Here is a 6,149-nt window from a genome sequence, read left to right on the forward strand (position 1 = left end):
CGGTCAGTGAAGACGAAGAAGAGAATGATGTGTGCTCCCGGCGCCTATTTATACTATAGTCGCACCGGTAGTGACGTCATGGCTGTCGCCGGCCAACGAGTTGGTGTTTTTTCAATGTATGCTTCAGACACGGGTCACGACGAGGCGTTCCCCATAGCAACCCCTAGAGGACGCAGTTCGAAGTTCCCATGAAAGGGAAACGACTTAAACTGAGGCATTTTTTTTTCAGGGCTGAAAGGCTGAAATCATTAATGGAAATGCTTCTAATTTGCATTATGAAAATGTCATTGCAAACAATAACATTTTTTTTTTAATTTATGTTTTGTTTTTAGTTTTTTTGAAAACCTGAATTTGAAATTTGTTTATATATATTACAGTTCAGTTTGGGTCAGTATGTTTTATTAATTAATTTTTTTTTTTAATTTTTTTTTAAATATTTTTATTTAGAAAGGATGCATTAAATTCATTAAAAGTGACAGCAAAAAATGTAGAAATATTTTGTAACATTACAAATGTTTTATCTAAATAAATGCTGTTATTTTGATCTTTCTATTCATCAAAGAATCCTGAACAAAATGCATCACGGTCTCCACAAAAATATTAATGAGCACGACTGTTTTCAACTTTGAAAATAATAATAAATGATTCTTGAGGAGCAAATCATCATATTAGATTGATTTCTGTATGATCATGTGACACTGAAACTTTGAAAATTTTCTGAAAATTCAGCTTTGCATCACAGAAATAAATTACATTTTAAAATATATGCAAATAGAAATCAGTTATTTCAAATTGTTATAATATTTCACATTTTTACTGTATTTTTGACCAGATAAATGCAGCCTTGGTGAGCAGAAGAACATAAAAACTTTCAAAAACTTAAAAAATATATATATTTTTTTTTTCTTCAAATCCCAGATTTCCAATGCAGACTCTTTTGGACTTCTCTGTATTAATTGCACATGTGTTTACATTAAATTTTAAAATAAAGGTCAGAATTTGATTGATGACATCAGACAATTCTGAGTCAGATACAGCTTTGACGTACAAGAACGTCTGAATGAGAAAATGTGTGTATGTGATTGGTCTGTTAAAAAATACACACATCTGCTATCAATATTTGCAAATAATTGCAAAAGAGCCAAACTACACTCCCAAAGTAATGACAGCATTACAAAGAACAGTAAGCTATGCCAACCATTAAACAAACAGCACTTACCCAGCATTAATGAAGACAAAAAATAAATAAATAAAAATGGATGTAAAGGAAGTCAAACAAGGCACTGAACAATCTTTGAGAACAGCAGGATATTACGCATTTACACAGATAGTGGTCAATCTGCTAACAAGGCGGACACTTGTTTGACATTTTTTTCCACCACAAGAGAACAAAGATGAGCCACAAATTTCCACTACGTAACAGAGGAATGAAGAAGTTAGCTGCTGGTTTGCAATATTCACAGCACAAAATTAACTAGAGGTGTCAGACTAGTGAACAAGCCTATCTCAGTGCAAGCGTGTCAGCTTTGTAGAGACGGTGTACCAAATTAGTTAGTATTTACCTCTATTGCTGGCCATGAGTTATGTTTTTTGCATGTCTTTTTCACAGAAACTGGCAGATGAGCTGGCAGTGTGACCTCTGTAAGGTTCTTCACCAGATTTCTGAAACCAGCTCATCCATCAGAGCAGTTCCTCAAGCAACTGACTTTAGTCTTATTTGCGTTCATATTAGTGGTTTTGGAATGATTTGTACTGTATTGTACACACTGTACACTGTCTTACCAGTTTCTCTGCTGCAGTAGAGAGTGTTGTCCGCCATCGTGGCATCATGAGATTCAGCATGTAAACTGTTTCCTCTCACTGCTCCTCGCTCTGTCCAGCTCATCTACAACAAACCCAAATATACAGCCATTTATAACACACAACACAAACCTTAGAAATGCAGTTTATTGGATCTTACCTTGTTGATTCACTACAATAAGCCTATAATACCCATACAGCAAAAAAATATATATATAGACTTTTTGGGTACAGGCCCCTTTGCCCACATTTCTTAGCCCATGTAATGTCACAAAGCATTTACTGTAACCCATGGCCAGAGTGGAGCAAGAATGAGGTTTTACATGTTGTAACTGTCCGAAGAGAGGTTATGTACTGAGAGGTTATGTAATGGATTAACATCCATTAAGTCAATGTTACTTGGTAGTTACTCTCATTATTTAAACTATAACTGTCACTCACAACACAAATATATTGTACAAGATATGAAAACAACTTCCTTTCTTAAAAGATAGAAAAAAAACATTCACTTGAAACAGAAGCTCTTCTTTGCACAAGCATTAGCTAGAGCAGCATGAGAAACTCCATGAGTCACACGAGCAAGTTTCTGATCAGCTTTGAAGGGCTTTTACATCTGCTGAGGTGACAAAAAACCCTGGCAAGCTGCTGCCATTTGAATCCTCACGTCTGCAGAAATTTTAGCATAAGGAGTTGACAGGATTTCAGCAAAGACAATATAGTCTTAGCTGATGGCAGAAGTAAGCATAAATGTCTGTTACACTGGCATGCAACAAGAGCTTCAAAAACGCAACTTCATTTACAAAGCCTGGAATAAAAGACAGGACCAAATCTGGAAACTTTGATATAACCGCTCTGTACTTTTGCAATCAGGTGTCAAGTGAGGCGTTGCACCACAATATTCCAAAACAGGAAAAAAATACAAATGTTTTTAAAAGCAGTGTTAAATACCGGAAAGGCGATTTCACACAGTTTCTGGATCCAATCCTCCAGTTCAGCTGTCTCAACGGCAAAAACAAATGTCTTTTCAGTTGTCTCCACCAAAAAGGGTCCACAATCCCGTGGACAGCCTTCGACATCAGCCTCCGAAACGCGAATGCAGTCATTCATTTTTATCACCTGTTTAAACACACACACAAGCACACACACAAATTAAACTCAAAAATTGAGGTTTAATAAAAAAATTTCGACAATCTTATTTACTTATAATAGGTCTGTAATAAACTGCTTAAATATTTTGATGAGGTGAGTCTGTTTCATACACATCAGCATTTAAATATGCTCCAATATTTGCCATTTGAGTGGGTAGGTTGATGCGTGAACGTTTTTTTTTCTTCTTCTCAGAACTGCTCATTACCCATACGCATTTCAGAAGATAGCATTTTTGTGAAAATCCTTTCTACGTTTTTTGGAAGAGGGAATTTTTGTTTGTCATATTTCTTAGCAAAAATGGAAACAGATGTAACGGTACTTCCTGCAAATTGTTTGTACATGTCCTCCCACACATAAACCATGTGCATGACCCCCCCACCGAGTTTGATTGTTCATGTACCATGGCACATCATGGATCTACATCACTCTCCTCAAACACGCCACATCTTATTTGTTATGTTTGCAGTACAGGGAAAATCTGAGCTCCACGGGTGTTGCTCACCTTTTTGTTTTCCTGTTTGCGGTTGGATCTCTCCAGCGTGTTGCCAGCTCCATCTTTACACTCAAAAAACTCAAAGCGAGAGATGGAGCAGGAGCTCTCTCGGTGCAGCACGGACCAGACCTTTCGCCATTTCTGAAACAGAGAGAAGATAAATGGTTGAAAGTGATGTAAACTGTCACACTTTTTAATTTGCGTTGTCCTCTAGGCATGAACAAAATTGAGATATAAAACTAATGGACCTTATTATATTTCAGGATGTCTAATATCAAACAACATTAAAAGAAAGCACCTAACATATCGTCTTGTGACAAAACTTGATTCAAATGTTGATGAGTAGGTTGAATCACTGGGTCATATGATTTACATTTCAAACTTTTTCCCCAAAAAACAAATTAATCATGCACAATCCTATTTTTAAATCTCATCTCGATGCACATTATTCACACTATCATAAAGCAGCCAGAAGCAGGTTTAATATTTTGGCCATTTTAATGTAGTGAAACGATTAACATACTTAGTATTTGTAATATTAATAGTATTTTTAATAACATGCCTGTGTTTAGAATCAAAGTTTACAATCACTGTTAATTAAAATAAAATAAAAATATTATAACATTGGCACAGCTTACCCCAAAAGATGTGACACACTTTACCCCACGCTATTTTGTTTGTTTAATAATTAATTGCTTAGTCTTTAGCCAAATAATTTACATAGTTTTATAAATTAATGTATATTTTTAAACCATAAAATCTTCTGCTGTGTCGAAAATTTACATTGACGTGCAAAAACAGTTTCTTAAAGTTACTCACATGCATCTCTAAATCACATATGATGATCCCTTTTCTAAATATATGGATACAAATAATGCACAGCTATATTAAAGGAGTGACACATCTTACCCACCGACACACTCTACCCCACTCTTCCCCATAGTACAACAAATATAGTTTTCATAATGTCAGTGATGTTACCAACAGTTTTGCACTTTAGCACTTTGTTTTTGACCTTAAAATGGGAAGTGGTTAATGTAAAATTAGCCAGAGTTCATCTTCCCACAATGACAACATGAAGAATTTTAAACTAAAAGTCACCAAATAGTCCAATGGGAAAATGTGTATACATGTCAATAAGAAACACATGTAGAATACCGATTAAGATAATGAGAATTTATTCCAGTTTTAAGATTGGCTCAAGTGCCTGAGGATGGTTGATCATAGGAGCATTAATTGACAGTATTTAAAGTGTGAGATTCCTCAGTCAGGAAATACCCGGAATAAGATGTAGAGTTTAGAGAATCTCTGTGGTACGGCATTACCTACAATTTCAGAGAAATTCATGCCCTCAACCAGCACATAATCTATTACAGATGCAACACCCTCCTTGTGGCTTCCTAAAGAGACAAGCCTGATTCTATTGCTAACATTAGCTCACTTTAATGGACTCCAGCAGCCCATAAGTCTACTAAATTATGCCAACAGGTTATTAATCTACTGCAGTTCCATATGGCAGAACCAACAATATTATCAGTGACATCAATCAAAATGAAGTGAAAATGTTTTTAGATGAGAATATGAACAAGTTAAAGTGGATCACGTTCACAGTTCAGGAAGTTGTTCATGACACTGCCAGTGAGCTTAATGCAATCCATGAATTTCTCTCTTATTGTAATTGCTCTACTGATTTGGAGTATTTGGCAACAAACATGTGGTTCAAAATAGGCAAAGTGAAGGCTGCTCATTGAAATGTATAAGCCCAGCAAGCTGCACACAAAATTATAATGTAGAAGTCTTTTTTTTTCAGTGGTATTTATCTTTTTTATTCACTTGTGAATTGAAATATAATTTCTGTCACAATAACACACATAAAAACACATACATTTACACCCTTATAAAAACAGGAACCTTTAATATCTGATCCCCAAATCTCTATCAGTTATTTCAGTATTGTATATTTTGATGTAAGCAGGGTAAAACTAATTCAACTAATCCATTACGTTACCCACACTGTAAAAATGTTGTAATTTTAATGGCAAAAGACTGTAAAAATGCTATGGTAAAAACCTGTTAATTGGTTAATGTTAAGTTATTAAGTTACTGCATTATGGTTTTAATGTCTGTTACCATGATGGTGTTTTATATTTGTGTGCATGACACTGTGTGTACCTTCAGTATTTTAGTATTTACTTCATCTTGTGGGAAAGATAATTGTGAAGAGCTGTGATTCCTTTTTCATGACCACCTGTGTTTTTTGGTGGTTGTCAATGTATTATAAAAGTTCAAAACAGATTTTAGTACTTCAGTTGGCTGTTATTTTAACATTATATAGCAGCCATATCACCCTGCAGCCCAAAGACTGGTTGCCCACTGAAGCTAAGCAGGGTTGAGCCTGGTCAGTACCTGGATGGGAGACCTCCTGGGAAAACTAGGTTGCTGCTGGAAGAGGTGTTAGTGAGGCCAGCAGGGGGTGCTCACCCTGTGGTCTGTGTGGGTCCTACCGCCCCAGTATAGTGACGGGGACACTATACTGACAAAAAGCACCATCTTTCGGATGAGACGTTAAACCAAGGTCCTGACTCTCTGTGGTCATTAAAAATCCCAGGATGTCCTTCGAAAAAGAGTATAGGGTAACCCCGGCATCCTGGCCAAATTTGCCCATTGGCCTCTGATCATCATGGCCTCTTAACCATCCCCATATCTG

General features: G+C 36.1%; 1 pseudogene; it reads right to left on the bottom strand.

Annotated features, from left to right (window-relative positions):
- The window catches only part of LOC107753171 (docking protein 2-like), a 17,223-nt pseudogene that overhangs the window by 9,963 nt on the left and 1,111 nt on the right, over positions 1-6,149 (bottom strand).

The sequence above is a fragment of the Sinocyclocheilus rhinocerous genome, unplaced genomic scaffold (genome assembly GCF_001515625.1).
Source record: "Sinocyclocheilus rhinocerous isolate Xijiao unplaced genomic scaffold, SAMN03320098_v1.1 scaffold20, whole genome shotgun sequence".
Taxonomy (NCBI): Eukaryota; Metazoa; Chordata; class Actinopteri; order Cypriniformes; family Cyprinidae; genus Sinocyclocheilus; species Sinocyclocheilus rhinocerous.